At 24.3% G+C, this 16,898-nt stretch overlaps 1 long non-coding RNA gene across 2 annotated transcripts in view; it reads right to left on the bottom strand.

Annotated features, from left to right (window-relative positions):
• Positions 1-14,991, bottom strand: part of LOC126896943 (uncharacterized) — a 26,582-nt gene extending 11,591 nt beyond the window's left edge. For both annotated transcript variants that reach the window (XR_007701989.1, XR_007701988.1), the window contains exons 1-2: positions 14,780-14,991; positions 14,502-14,715 (exon numbers count right to left, since the gene is read on the bottom strand). This is a non-coding gene — a long non-coding RNA (uncharacterized LOC126896943). The remainder of the gene's footprint in view (positions 1-14,501; positions 14,716-14,779) is intronic.
• Positions 14,992-16,898: the final 1,907 nt, after the last annotated feature.

Genomic DNA, 16,898 nt, shown 5'->3' on the forward strand with positions numbered 1-16,898 from the left:
GTGTTCAATAAGTTCGGAAACACCCATTTTTTAGAGCCGCTATTGAGTTTTTTAATAATTTTTTTTTTTAGAAGCTAATTGAATAATTAAATGCATCTTTTACGATTAAAATTTAAGTTCAACCCTAATGCAAAAGGGTAGAAATCTACTCTAACTTAAGAAATTTAAATGGCAACCATTACTTTTTTTTAAATTTTCGGTTAGAAAATTTTATTTAAAATAAAAATACTTTTAAAATTTTAAAATTGGATAAATCATTTTTGAGATATTGTTGTTTAAAAGGATCAATTTTGAGTTTGGAAGCACATTTTGCCACAGTAAAAACTAATCAATGTGTAATTCCGTAGACATAATAATCATAAATTGCCTGATTATTGTTGCTTGGTTTATCTTAATGATCGTACTTGAGCATGAAACGATCAATAAATATTGGTAAATTGATATTGTACCTTATCAATGGAATTATTAAATATCAATAAAAATATGATTTACGATTGCATTTTTTTCACGTTTACAAGTGAAAGTAGATAGTTGTTGAAAAACATGTGTGTTATCAAATTAAATATTTTAGTCAATAACCCAATTGTATGTAGTTATTCGTCAAAATGATTTTAACACGTCTTTATCATTTTGCGGCATGAAAATTTAAAGGTTCTGTGTCAGATATTTTCAAGTTGACTTTTTATTTTTTTTAATTCTTTATAATTTTCTGTAAAAATTAATCAATTTGAGAAATTATTATTTATAATAACTATTGTACTATTGTCATGTTGTGCTACATTTTTTATAAAGAGTTTTTAATTCCTGTGGTTGAATTTCTTTTTAACAAACATAATATTATGAGGTTGTCGTGTTAGGAAAAATATCACATACTCTTTCTTACACCGGACATATGTTACTGGATTAACCACTACTTTTCTACATAAATAATTCATTATGTAATTAATTTAGTACTTGACTTAGAATGTTGATATTATTACTTTCAAAGTTACTAAGTATGCAATATTTATTTATATATTTTTTTTAAAAGTTCTAACTATTAAAATCAATAATATTAAAAACTAAAAAGTTTTATCTATAGAATCTTATTGCTCTGTAAGCAACATTTTGTACTCTTTTGTTTTTCACAGATTGATTTTTGTTTTGATGATTAATTTGTAAATAATGTACACATTGTTTCTAATTTTATGTTCTAATTATTCACTAAAATAGTTTTAATTATAGGACGTGCGCTTTAATTTTGCGTTCATTTTTCTGTTGCTCATTGCATCTATTAATTTTAAATACGTATTTTTAAGATAAATCCATAAAAAATCAGCATGTATATGAAACTAGTCAGATGAATATTATGATAATTTTACTGTACCATAAGTTCTATCTTTCCATTGGATAATTCACTACTTAATAATTCAACTACTATTCTGTTGTGATGGAACATCGTCCAGTTGCTTGTATGTCTTATTATATTACATTCGGTTTATTCACCTATATTTTAAGTAGAACGCACGATTCATCAATTTAAGAAATAAACAAATTTCTCGCCATTTTTAATTGCATAATAAAAAATTAGTATTTCTGTGGAAACAAAATTGGTCAGTAAGATATTTAAGAAAATATACAATTGAAATAAATAGCCTATTAATATATTGATCATATTTCAAAATATATTTAAAAAGTTACTAACCTTATACAATGAACAATGATTATCATCCTTTCATATAATAAAACTTAGTTAAAAAGGATCTAAAGAATTTTTTTTTTTATTGATATTTTTATTCATAATAATAATTACAAATATTATACTTATTGGAATTAAAAAACACAAAATAACACATTATTTTTTAAATACATATGAAAAAATATTAAAAGATAAAATAGAAAAAATTCAAAAAGAATATATATTTAAATTACATAATTCATTTGTTAGAATAATTAATAAATCATATCAAAAGTCAATTAATAAAACATAAAATATATTTATTATAATAATAATTAATTATAAACATTTTATAACTGACATATGCAATAATACAAAATAGAAAACATTTTATTTGTATATTTCATACTCAAAATAATAATACATTTAATTTTAATTTTCCAATGAATAAAAATTTATTATTCTATTATTAATTTACTAGAAAAATTGTTTCAATGAATTAATTAAATACAGATATATTATAAAAATATGGTTAAATTAATTAAATTAAATATTTAGTTTTTACATAATTATATTCAAAATAAAAAACAAATTCTCTTTAAAAGAGACATATTATAATAAATGTATTAACGGTCAAAAATTCATTTTTTTCAATAATAATATCAACAAAACAAACTAAATTAATTAAATTTAAATTGACATATTTTAAATTGAAGTGATGGGGTAAACTCCAATTTATAATATGAAAATTTAATTATTATTTTTATTTGAATTAACTATTTTTGGTTAAGTATATCAAAATCAAAAATGAATGTTACATTAATTGTTATGGTTACCAAGTATGAAACTATACAATGTTTTAGCATGAAAACTTTAAATGATAATTAATCTATAAAAATACAAACCAACAGCCAAACTCTGAATAAAATTGTTTTAATAAAACAACAAAATATTATAATAAATAAAAATGTAGTCAGACTTATTTTTTAAATAATTTGTATAATGAAATATTCAGAATTTAACTTATAATCTTTACTATATTTTATAATATTCAAACTTATTTGCTTGGTTATTTTGATAAATTAGTTTTGGAAACATCAATTGAGTAATAAGTAGATTAGATACATGTTTTGAGCTAATCATTATTAGTTTATTATCACAGCANAGATGTGTTTCACTGAATTTTAAACAACACTAAATGCTTTGTATGAAGCTAAAACCACTTTGACTTTAGTAACAGAAAACAATTTTTATAATTAAATAATTACTTATCATTTTACACTTATATTTAAAATGAAAATAAAAACCAATTGTTATTTAAAAAAATTGATACATTCTCCAAAACTGATATCAATTATTAAGTAAGCACTCATGAAAAAATCAGCATTAAAATATAACTTAATTTAAGTATAATTTGTTGTTTATTGTAAAGAAAATATCAAGTTGACCATGTTATTTGAAGTATTGAATTCAAAATAAAAATAAAACTATTTAGAATTCAAGATATAATACTAAATATTCACATATGAACTATTAATAAAAAAACACAATAATATGAAAGAATGTCTTTTAAAATAGAAAATTATTATGGCAGTTTACAAATGAAATTAATACGAATTAAGAAGAATGAACTAAACATATTTTATATATTATATTTTTGGAATAAAAATATTTTATTTATCAATGATAATAATGTACAAACTTACCTAAAATATGCAAGGTATAAAAAAAATAATGATTACCATATTAATTTTGAATGTTAAATATTGTTAAGATAGGTAAATGGATAAGCTTAATTTTTTTAATTTTTTAGTAATAAAAAAAATTCTATTCAACTTTTTTTTTTTTTTATTAATTTTTCTTCTATAACACTTGTAATAAATTTTTTATTACTAATTTTGGAATTTTAACTGATAATTCAATGTTCATAGTTCTACTCCATAATAAAGTTTTCAACATATCTTTTTAATTATAATNATTCCATTATAAAGTTTTCAACATATCTTTTTAATTATAATTATTCTACAATTAAATTTTTGTTTTCATTTACATTTATAAATGTTCAACCTCCAATCACTTTATTTAAATAATTTATTTTACATGTTAGGAGTTGGAATTTACTATTCTAAAGTTTACTTCAATTCAATTTAAAATCATAGAATTTTTTTTCATATTTATTATGGATTTTATTGATTTTAACATCCATTATTTCTATAGAGTTATTTAAAGAAATAAAAAAATGTATACAACAAAACTGAATCATCAATATTTAAAGGAATTTGATAATTCTCTAAAAACAGAACTGGTTTTATTTTATGAAAAACTAAAAATTGTCTTTATTTAATAATTTTCTAATATGTTTTGTATTATCGATTAAGTTAAATTTTGAATGAGTAATTAAATTGTCCACTTTTCATATTACATATTAAAATATTTTATTGAAAAATTCTATTGTTTTACTTTCAATTTGATGAAATACCATTTCAAGTTTGTAATTATAAATCATTTAATTGTATTTGAAAAAATTTTACTAATTCAAAAATACAAGAAAATACTTGGTTATTTATTAATTTATATCTCCGTAATGAAAAATTATGAATTAATTAATATTCTTGTATTTATAGTAGGATAATATAACAAAATAAATACAGATTTATTTTATTTATTTATAAATACATTTTTATTTGTGACTTTTAAATTTCTTTTATCCAATAATTATACTAATTAAAGATGCATGATAAAGATAAAATACTTAATTAGTACTCAACAATGTATTGTCATGTACAAAATGTTAGCAAATATTAAATGATATCAATTTTTTAATTAATAAATTAGAGAACTGTTATGAAATAAAATAAAACTTTATGAGGTTGTACTTTAACAAATATGAAACACAAAAGTTAAAAAATCAAACTTAATGTATCAAGATATTTGATTAAAAGTAAAAATTAAAACAATCATTAAAAACAAAATTTTCTAACTTATTTACTGTCAACAGTTATAAAAATGTTGACTAAACTTGCTAATCTAAGTAATGAAAAAGTGTAAATTATAAAACTAATCCATCAGAAATTAATATTCTTATTTAACTTGAATTCTAAACTTGCCACTTAAATAAAATATCTGTTGTTCAAAATTTTAGCAAATAGTAAAAAAATACTATAGAAATTAGAAGATTCTTTAAATATTCATACATTTTGAAAATATACTTGAACTGTGAATTGAAAATTGGTATGATATTATCTGTTATTTTTCATTTGAATAACAAAATTTAAAAACACTATATTTTTTGATAACAATATTATTACAATCAATAATAATATCAATTGGTAGTCATCGGTTAATCAACGACTACCAATTATTGCATTGCCTACGGTAAGGGCTGTTTCACTTACAGATAAATTAAAATTGAAAATAGGCACTAATAAATTATGCGGCTCGTGATAAATTTTAATGTAGATAACTATTTTAAATGTCTCGACTTTTGTGGATGCTCTCGCTGTTAATTTAATTATACACTTGCATGCTAAATTTTCTTTAAATGTAGTATACAGAGCAATACAACCATATGTAAAACTAAGGAAGTGGCTTAGTCTTTTAAAAATTTAGAAAATTATGTTTATTGTTATTTAAATTATTTTTAGAATGGGGAAAGATACATTTAGTCCTTTTAAAATGTTCTTTATAGTAGCATCTATGAATTAAAATTTTGAAACTTTCATTAGACTTTAGACAAAAAACATAAATAAGTACATAATAGTAAAATTAATACCTTTTCAGCTTTGCATCGAAGCTAAAATATAACTTAATGAAATATTAAAAATAATCTTAAGTCAATACAGGTTAAAAACTTAAGGTTAATTTCGTCATGAGTATAAAAGTCAAAATCGAAAAATGATGCGTTACAGAAACTATTTTATAGTCTTTAATTTACCTCAAACTATCCCATAACTGTCGATAGATCAACTGTAATATTAGAAAATATGTGGACAGTTACTTTAATCTGAGTTAAAAATAATTATTAGTTGGTAGTTGAAAAGTATATTACAACTCCTATAGGCATAAGTTTGGAAACGTTGTTGCGTATTGAATAATAATAATGTTATAATGACCACTGATAATTTTTGTATAAACTTACAAACTACTACCTGTAATATGTTTGACAGCATGACGTACTTAAAGTGACACTAATTGTCGATAAAGCGACTATAACAATTGAACACGTTCAACGGTCACAGATAAAAGTGTACACTAGTTATGTATGTTAGATATCAATGCTAAAACTCCTATAGGAAAAAGTCCGGAAACATTATGTTATGCATTGACCGATAATGCTATATTCTACAAATACCCCAATTAAAGATCGCGTATTAGAGAGTGATTTTTAAAATGTCCATTTAAGTTCTTTTTACATGCTTTAATAAAAATTTTTTTTTTCTTAATAAATTTGCAGATAATGTGCAATAGATATCTTTTTTATAAAATTAAATTCATAAAAATGATCATAGCAAAATCTGTCTTCACATAGGACACTTTTCTACCCTTAAAACAACGATTATTTAAAAATGGTTTAACATAAAAAGTTATTTTCACCATAATTCTTTTTAAAATTGAATTCTCTATTGAAATTAGTAAAAAAAATTAGGGGTTGCCATTTAAATTTCTTAAGTTAGGGTAGATTTCTACCCTTTTGCATTAGGGTTGAATTTTAATTTTAATCGTAAAAGATGCATTTAATTATTCAATTAGCTTCTAAAAAAAAAAATTATTAAAAAACTCAATAGCAGCTCTAAAAAATGGGTGTTTCCGAACTTATTGAACACCCTGTATATATATATATATATAGTCAGTTCGTTCTGACGATTTCTATTAATACTAACACTTATAACGCACAGCACAATTTATATGCTAATAGTATCTGTACAAGGCGCAGGCGAAAATAACATTCGCGATACAGATGACGATAAACGTGAAAAAAAAGAGTCGAGCAACCAGTTAAGGTGAACGTCGAAAACGGAACAGCACGCAATATCGGTAATCCATATTCGGCGGCGGCCTTATCTCAGTGTCAAGGGCGGGGAGACGACCGATGACAACCGATTGTCATATTAATAGCTGGACGGCTGATATCGAGAGAGACACGGGTGAAATTGATTATTTAATTAATAATTATTAAAATTATATTCAATTTGCAGCAATTATTAATAAAAATATTTATCCTATAAAAAATTCCATTATTCCAAAAAAAGAGTGCTGCGCACTAAACTACATGTATTAAGATATAACATACCGCTATTTAAAGTAGATTATTTTGTATTAACAGAAACTTGGTTATCTACTGATATAACAAATAACGAGCTTGGGTTTGATAATTTCAATGTATATCGAGTAGACCGGAGCGAAAAAACAAGTATTTGCAAGAGAGGAGGTGGGGTATTGATAGCTATACATAAACGTTTCGTTGTGGATATTATTAATATTACTAATGATAATACTGAACAAGTATTCTTGATGATTAAAGGTGAAAATAATTATAAACTTATTTTAGGTGCTTGCTATATTCCACCAACTAATCAGGATATTAAATACTTAGCTCTTACCGAAACGGTCGAATATAAATTTAATAAGTATACGCCAATTAAAAATTGTATTCTTATAGGTGATTTTAATTTATCCGGTATTCGGTTTACAAATAACAATATTGGTCTGAATTATAATACAGATAAATCTTACGTAACAGGTAATATTATTTACGAAAGCTTTGTGTCACTTAATTTGTTTCAAATGAATAGTATATTAAATGAATATGGTTCTCAACTTGATCTGGTTTCCTCTAATGATAACACAATTAATACTCTCCCCTTAGACGACAGCATAGTACCGGTAGATAGATATCACCAACCATTTATAGTAAAAAGTAATATAAAAAATACTAAATCACTAGATGAAACCAATTCATGGTTTTATAACTACAAAAACGTCGATTATACAATAATGAACAATAGGATTGCAAATATAAATTGGTCTGATTTATACTTAATAAAAGACATAAATTTAGCAGTTGAAAAATTTTAAAAAGATTTACTTAATATAATAGATAGTTTAACCAAAAAAGTTTACACCAACCAAATAAAATTTCCATTATGGTTTTCAAAAGAGCTACGTTTTTTAATTATTAAAAAGAAAAAAATACATAAATTGTTTAAGGCTACAGGAGATAAAAAGTTTTATGCCGAATTTTCACTAATCAGGAACCGCTGTAAAGAACTTTCTAAAAAATGTTATTCTGATTATTTAAAACGTATTCAAGCTTCATTAACTAATAATCCGAAATATTTTTGGAAGTTTATCAATGATAAGAAAAAAAGCAAAGATCTCCCTATTACGATCTCTTTTAATGATGTCATTGCAGATAACCCCGATAATATTGCAAATATCTTTAAGGACTACTTCGGCTCAGTATACACTCCTATTCAAGCATCTTCTTCATATACTTTAAATAACTTATCTCCTAATAATGAAATTATCAATTTCTCCTCTTGTTTACTTTCTATCTCCGAAATTTTCAACGCCTTAAATAACATATCATTTAAAACAAAAATAGGTCCAGATAAAATAACCGAAATAATTTACCGTAATTGTTCTTATACCTTAATCCGTCCCATTAATTCCGATCTCTCGTAAATAACTACCGTCCTNCGGAAACCGATCTCTCGTAAATAACTACCGTCCTATATCCTGTTTAAGCGTATTACCAAAATTATTGGAAAAACTTATAGAACCAAAAATGTCTAATATTTTTAAAACTATCTTATCAGATAATCAACATGGCTTCCGTAAGACAAAGTCAACTCTAACCAACTTGATGACTTTTTATACTGACTTACTGCATTCCGTTAGTAATGGTCTTCAAGTTGATGCAATCTATACAGATATTAAAAAGGCGTTTGATACAATTAACATTAATATATTAATAGATAAACTTATTATTATTGGTGTTAGGGATCCAATCCTTTCATGGTTTAAATCTTACTTATCTGATCGAATCCAAAAAGTAAAAATAGGTAATTCGATTTCTCCAAACATAAATGTAACCTCTGGAGTGCCGCAAGGTGGTCATCTCTCACCTTTATTATTTATAATTTTTATCAACGATATAAACACTGTATTTCGACATTGTAAATTCACTTTATTTGCAGATGATTTAAAGCTTTATATGTCAATTTCCTCAATAGATGATTGTAATAAATTACAATATGACCTAAATCAATTCTGTTTATGGTGTGCAAATAATGGTTTAAACTTAAACACGGATAAATGTAGTCAAATTACATTCTCTAGAAATAAGCAAAATTTTTTATTTAATTATCACATAGATAATGAAAACCTCAATATTGTATCTAATTTAAAAGACTTGGGTATAATTTTTTCTAATGACCTTACATTTACTAAACATATAAATGAAATCCATAATAAAGCCTTACGTGTATTTGGATTTTTAAAACGGAATTGCTGGGAGTTTCATGACCCAATTAGCCTACGTGTTTTATACTTCTCTCTAGTACGATCGTTTTTAGAATATGGTTCGATAATCTGGAACCCTCATCAAGAATATCTTATTAATAAATTAGAACGAATCCAAAATCGATTTTTACGTATGCTGGCATATAAAACAAATAATGTTGAATTTACATTGCAATCATTATCTTTAAAATATGAAATAGATAGTTTGAAATTTAGGAGACAATTTAAGGACATACATTGGCTCTATAACTTACTAAACTTCAAAATTGATTGTCCAGATATACTTGCTTTAATTAATATAAATGTTCCAAATATCACGTTAAGATCCACATCTACATTCTACACTCCTACTTGCAAACGTAATCATTGTCTATTTGCACCGGTAAGCCGAATGTTAACTTTAGGTAATAAACTTAATAATTTTGATTTTTTTTTACCGAATTCACTTTCAGATTTAAAAAATTGCATGAAAAATAGTTACAATCTTTAGTTATAGTTTCATTATTATCTTAAATACTTATTGTTGTTTTTTTTTCTTTTTTTATATTATTCATCTTTATTATGTATGCAAAATTACTTTATTCATGTATTTTAACTAATTATCTCTGTACTCTATGCCCACAGGGCGTTTATTAAATAAATATTGTAAATATTAATGTTATAAATATTAATATTATAAAACATTTTGAAAATTAGGGATTTTTAAATTTGTAATTTTTTTGGATGTTTTCCACATTTTCGGGGAACGAGGGAATTTGTTTCAATTTTTAAGGGTAATGTCTCCAATTAGATACGACTTGTGATCTTTTGACGTATTTTTGAAAGAAATCGGTCCAGTGAGAGCTGAGAAAAAGGGGCAACAGACACAAAAAAAAAAAGTCATAAAAAAAAAAAAAACACATCATAGTAAAATTAATACCTTCTCTGCTTCGCATCGAAGCTAAAAAATTTCGGACTTTATTTTATCTTCGTGGTGAAAACAGACATCAAAGTTAATAAAAAAAACACAATTTTTGTAAAAAAAATCTTTTTTATATTTTAATATTATAATGCTATAACTTTTTAAAAAATGTATGGATCAATATAATTCTTTTTTTTATAGTTGCATGATGTCTTTACCTATCATTTGGTATATTTTTTTTATAAATCTGACTTTTTACCTGCCTACAGGGGTGGATTCAAGATGACAACTTTTTCACAAAAAATTTACTTTTACAACTTAAATTTTGAAAACGTTTCGGAAAGTCTGACATTTTTATATATATCTTAAATTAAAGCTAATGTAATGTACTTTATTATGCAAAAAAAAAATGTCGAACTTTGTTTTGTCTTCACGGTGAAAATGTCTACCAAATATTATTATTGTGTGAAAATTCTCGATTTTATTTTTTACATTTTTGACTTTATAACTTATAAGTTTAAAAGTGTATGGATCAACATAATTTTTCTATGAGAAATCCTATTTTTTAATAATTCCTTTTTCATTCGACATGCTTTATCTTAATCAGGATATTAATAAGGATCTAGCAGATTATGTAACTTTTGGAATAATCCACCAATTTTTTAAAATTAAACAAAATATTAGCTGTAATTTAGTATATCTAGGAAGAGATACATTATGTTCAAAACTAAGTTATAAAAAAGATTACAAAAAAACTTATAGAAATGCTTTTGCTTTTTAGAGTTCAAGACAATTGATCGTTTATGTTGAGAAAATAATATACAATTTTTAATAAACATTAATATTTGAGAAATTTTCTTAGTTAATTTTGTCATTTAATTATATACAAAACCTTTTAAAGTTTTAATCATAATGTGAACTGCTTGTTATAATTCATATATGTTAAAAAAAAATTTTTAATTTTTTGAAATTTCTATATTTTATTGTCTTACATGACTCAAGTGCAAACTATAAAAAGAAATTGTTGTTACTAGATGCAAATTAATAAAATCCATTAATAATTTGTTCCTTAAATGAAGGATTGAATTTATAAATATGGAAGTCACGTCATAGTTGGACAATAAAAAAATTATAATGATAACTTTTTTATGTATTATGAGCAAAAAAAGATCATAAACTTATTATTTGGGGGCCTTGAGCCTCATCTTAAATTGATTATACTACACAACATCTATACAGGGTGTTCAGTAAGGCAGGAAACGGTTAGTAGGAAACGGTTACTGTTAGGAACAGTAAGTTCCTGACTTACTGAACACCTTGTATACTTTGTTTTTAACAAAATATATTTTAGTGTCATATTTTATTAATATATTATGACAATAATGTCGTATTTATTTTTTGACACATTAATTTTTCGACGCGAGCCGTGTCAACAAGAAAAAAAAAGATTTATTTTTATCTATTAAATACTCACATTGTTTGTAACAGCGGTGAATCCAAAAATGTAAATATATTTTTTAGCAATTAGTTGCTTAAATTTTACTATATAAAATTTTACCTGCAGTTAAAAAAAAAAAAAAAAAACCCAGCACAGGGGGGTCGCGGCACAGTGGTGACGTGGCATAGTTGGATCAAGTATAATGATATCTGATAGTGATTAAAATCACTATCAAAAATAAACGCTTCGATGCAAATCATTAGATAGTGTTTAATTTTTAAAAAAATGGTGTTTTATTCCAAAAGCTACTTGATCTGCTGGTTCCTTATTAATATCTCGATTAAGATAAAGTATGTCGAATGAAAAAGAGTTTATTAAAAAATATTATTTCTCATAAAAAAATTGTGTGGATCCATAAACTTTTCAATAAGTTATAGCATTATAAAGTTAAATATAATATAAATAATAAAATCGAAAATTTTCACACAAAAATAGCATTCGGTAGCCGTTTTCACCATGAAGACAAGTCCAGAGGTCAAATTTTTTTTTTTCAAATTAAAGTATATTACATAAGCTTCAATTTAAGATATATATAAAAGTGTCAGACCTTCCGGAACACTTTCAAAAGTTAAGTTGAAAAAGTTAATTTTTTGTAAAAAAGTTGTCATTTTAAATCTTCCTTTGGGTAGGTGGGAAAGGGTCAGATTTATGAAAAAAGAATATCAAATGATAGGTAAAAACATCAAGCATCTATATAANAAAAAAAAAAAAAAAAAAAAAAAAAAAAACACATCATAGTAAAACCAATACCTTCTCAGCTTCGCATCGAAGCTAAAAAAATTCTTAAAATAGCATATTTTTGAATATGGTAGCCATTTGCGCATAGAAAATAGGTCGTCGGGACAAATTTTTTTTTTCATTTTATAATACATAAAATAAGCTTTAATTTGATGTATGTTTGAAGGACGCAGTATTTCCAGAACATTTTCAAAAATTAAGTTGAAAAAGTTGAACGCCCCCTATATAAGGGGAAATTGTCAAATTTTAATAAAAAGTATGTTTAATAAAAGATGTACTTATAATGTATATAGAATAAAAATTTGTGCTGATATATACATTTTTCAAAAAGTTATAGCATTTTTAAGTTGAAAATTTAAAATTGAAAATTTTAACTCAAAAATAGTGTTTTTTTAACTACGGCAGCCGTTTAAATGTAGAAGAAAAAGTGTCGGGAAACATTTTTTTTTCATTTTACAGTACATAAAAAAAACTTTAATTTGATATATATTTGAAGGACGCAGTATTTCAGGAATATTTTCAAAAATTAAATTGAAAAAGTTAATTTTTGTAAAAAAGTTGCTATTTTAAATCCCCCCCAATGAGCAGGTTAAGAGATAGATTTTCAAAAAAAATATATCAAATGAAACGAAAATATTTAAGGTTTTAGTATAAAAAAAAATTATGTTGATTTGTTGATTTTTCAAAAAATTATGGAAGTTTTAAGAAAAAGAAGTGAAAAATTTGTGAAAATTAACGATTTTTAAATTTGTAATTTTTTTGGATATTTCCCCCATTTCCGAGGAACGACGGAATTAGTTTCAATTTTAATGGTTAATGTCTCTTATTAGATACGATTTGTGATCTTTTGACGTATTTTTGAAAGAAATCGGTTCAGTGAGAACTGAGAAAAAGTGGCAACAGACATAAAAAAAAAAACACATCATAGTAAAATTAATACCTTCTCCGCTTCACATCGAAGCTAAAACACATCATAGTAAAATTAATACCTTCTCCGCTTCACATCGAAGCTAAAATTAAGTCAAATAAATACAAGCTTATCTTTTAGTTAATTCTACATACCCGTTATAAAACATTAGTACAATTTTATCATCTTAATAATCTTAAATTACTATTTATTAAAAGTTATGACATAAAAATAAATTGTTGCATTAAAACACTGTAAATAGATAGTAGTATTAAACAATGAAAACTTAATAATTGATGAAAATATATAACCTTAAGGGATAGTAAATCGACGTCAAATTAGCATTAAACACTAAGTAATTTAAAAGGTTATGTTAAAACTTAGCATAATATCAATCAACAGAAAAGATATTTTTGTTGGTCATATCAAAATAACATTATTGTAATATTGAATTGTATCGGTCACTACACTACGGCGAAGAGTGGCTAGGAAATTAACTTACCAGATGGACTGTGCTATTAATAATATAGTTAAGACCCGATTTGAATCTATTATTATCATCTCTCAATTAGTGTGTCGTATATTATTATTGCTATCTTATATGTTATATCTCGGTCAATATAAAATTAGTTTAAGTTACACCAAAGAAAAATAATGACTTTTGTATTTAAAACAATAAAATAAAAATAGAAATTTAGTCGAAAATCTTTAACTTTAATTAGCTGTAACAAATAAATAGTTGATAAAAAATAAAAAATATTATAAGAGCAAAGTTTTTTGAATTTTTTTTTTTTCAAAAAAAAATTTTAAATTAAAATGGAAGTTAATAAACAATTTTTATTGGCTCAGAAGGAAAAAGGAAGGGTAGGTTGTATGTTAGGTGTCGATAATTTCAATGAAAAGTATGAAATAAATCAAAATATGAAAATTATAGATACAGCCCATAGAAAAAGAAAAGCATATGATNAATATGAAAATTATAGATACAGCCCAAAGAAAAAGAAAAGCATATGATGAAATAAAAATGTTAGGCAATTATAAAAATGTCTTAATTAAAAAAACTAGTACTACCCAACTTAGAGGTAAAAAGAATATTTTAACTGATAAACTGGCCGCTGCATTTGATAAGTGCAAAATTAGCGACAAAGACGCTATTCATATATTAATGGCAACTGCAGAATCATTTAATCTCAATACATCTGAATTAATTATAAATAAGACTGCAATTAATAATTTTCGAAAACGTTTTCATGAAAATAAAATGAAAAAAATTTACAGTCATTTTGATATTGCTCAAGTAGTTCCATATATTATTCATTAGGATGGAAAACTTCTTCCTTCATTATCAGGAAAACAACTAGTTGAAAGGTTACCAATAATTGTGTCATATAATAATGTAGAACAACTACTCGATGTGCCTGAGATTTCTTCTGGTTCGGGGGAATGTCAAGGAGCAGCTGTCTTTACAGCAATTGAAAAATGGGGTTTAACTGAAAAAATAAAATCATTATGTTGTGATATAACAGCTTCTAATACAAGTAGACTTAAAGGTACCTGCATATTATTGGATCAAATGTTGAGACGAAATATTTTGTATTTACCGTGTAGATATCATATTTTTGGAATTGTATTAAAATGTGTTTTGAAATCAAATTTAATTTAATTCATCATCTGCACCAGATGTTCCTATATTCAATAAATTTTAAAAGTCTTGGCAAAATATAAATAAAAAAAATTATTCAAGTGGAATGGATGTTATTGTTAATTTAGAAAATTATTTAGTTTTGATCAATTATAACCTCAAATAAATATCAATCTCGAGATGACTATAAGGAACTTATAGAACTGGTCATAATATTTTTTAGTGAGATATATTTGAATGGGATTTATTTTAAACTTCCTGGTTCAATTTATTGTTTAAAAATATTTTTGTTTAGAGACTAATTTGTATTATCAATCAAAGAATTAAGCAATATTTGTTTGTTGTTTTTTTTAATTATAAGTGTATATATTAAACAATGGTTTAGTTCACCTAATACTATGTTAGCGTCAAATTAAGATTTACTATTTATAATAAATAAGATTGAATATGAAAAAATAGGTATAGATATTTCTAAAGTAGTTTTAAAAAAAATGTCGGTTCACTTATGGTATTTAGTAACCAAAATAGCAGAATTGGCATTTTTTTATCAAAAAATACCAAAATTAAAATGGTAAATTCATTTAATAATCGCGAAGTAGCCTCATGAACGCACAAACGTGTAGTTTTAGAATTCCATGGAATTTATGAATACAATAATACAAATATTGAAGACTTTATTTCAACGGAATCAAAAATTTTTTTTTGAAAAATTTGAAATTGAAACTGATTTTTTAGATTTAGATGCGTTGTTATGGAAAGACAACAATCAATATAGAAAAAGAAAAGAAAATGTAAATTATGTGGCAGAGAGGGATGTGAAGCTCATCGAAGAATATAATAATATTTTAACAAAAGATGAAGCACAAAAACAATATCTACTACAGATTGTTAAATAGTTCTTAGTACCTTATTATATAGGATGGCCCACCCTGATGATTACTGTGTATACATATGATGATAATGTGTTAATTACAAACTTGCATTAATATCATGATAAAAAATTAGATAAGGCAATTATTACTTATCACTCTCATTCAAAAGTATATGTCATTTTCATGGAAAAAGTTACACACTTCCAAATTATATGTAATAAACCAAAAATAAAAAAAAAAGAAAAGAAAAAGAGAAAAAATAGAAAATTAGAGAGAGAATATAAAAAGAAATTAGGGGTGCTTAGTAAATTATTATAATCATTATTTATTATAAGTTTTTGTAATTTTAATGTAGATTTAATTGTCTTCAATTTTATTTAAATTAATTTTCTCATTAATTGTTTCTCTCATTAATTATTAAAATTTCTAAGTGTCATTTAGTTTTAAAGAAAAATATTCTAAGTCCAAATTAATTAAAAAATCGACTAAGTCCCGGAGAGTGAAATCTTGAGTAGAGTGTCGTAGATTTTGTGTATTTTAAAATCGTCAAAAGAACTGGTTTAGATGGGGAAAAATGGCTTTTTATAGTGTGAAGGGGGTAGCCCAGCGATCTCTACCGTGATCCTAGAAGCTGAGGCTTTATATTCTAATTGGTTAATTAAAATGGGGTCTCAGCATGTAGGCGTTACTTAATAATTTCTACAAGAGGGAGATTTTATCGTATAGTAAAGGGTTATTTTGTATTTTAAATAAGAGAACCCTGTTTTGGTGATCTTGTATAATAATAATATGTGACATACATGAACAAATGATAACATCATAATATATATTAATATTATATGTAATAATATAATATTACATATAGTAATCATGAAAAAATAGCGTTTTCTTCTGTTCTTTTCTCAATACGTATTTCAATGTTTAATACCGTAAAATAATACATGAAAATTCAAATTTTCACAAACTTCAAAAAGCTACAGAATATTTACTACTGANCAAAACGCTACAGAATATTTACTACTGAATATTAAGAAGATATTTTTTTACTAAAATTTTTCTTAAATTCTACTCTACAAAATAGCTATCATAGATTTTAGCTTCGATGCGAAGCGGAGAAGGTATTAATTTTACTATGATGTGTTTTTTTTTTTTTTTTTTT

This window comes from Daktulosphaira vitifoliae, unplaced genomic scaffold (genome assembly GCF_025091365.1).
Source record: "Daktulosphaira vitifoliae isolate Bord-2020 unplaced genomic scaffold, ASM2509136v1 Scaffold_1, whole genome shotgun sequence".
NCBI classification, from domain to species: domain Eukaryota; kingdom Metazoa; phylum Arthropoda; class Insecta; order Hemiptera; family Phylloxeridae; genus Daktulosphaira; species Daktulosphaira vitifoliae.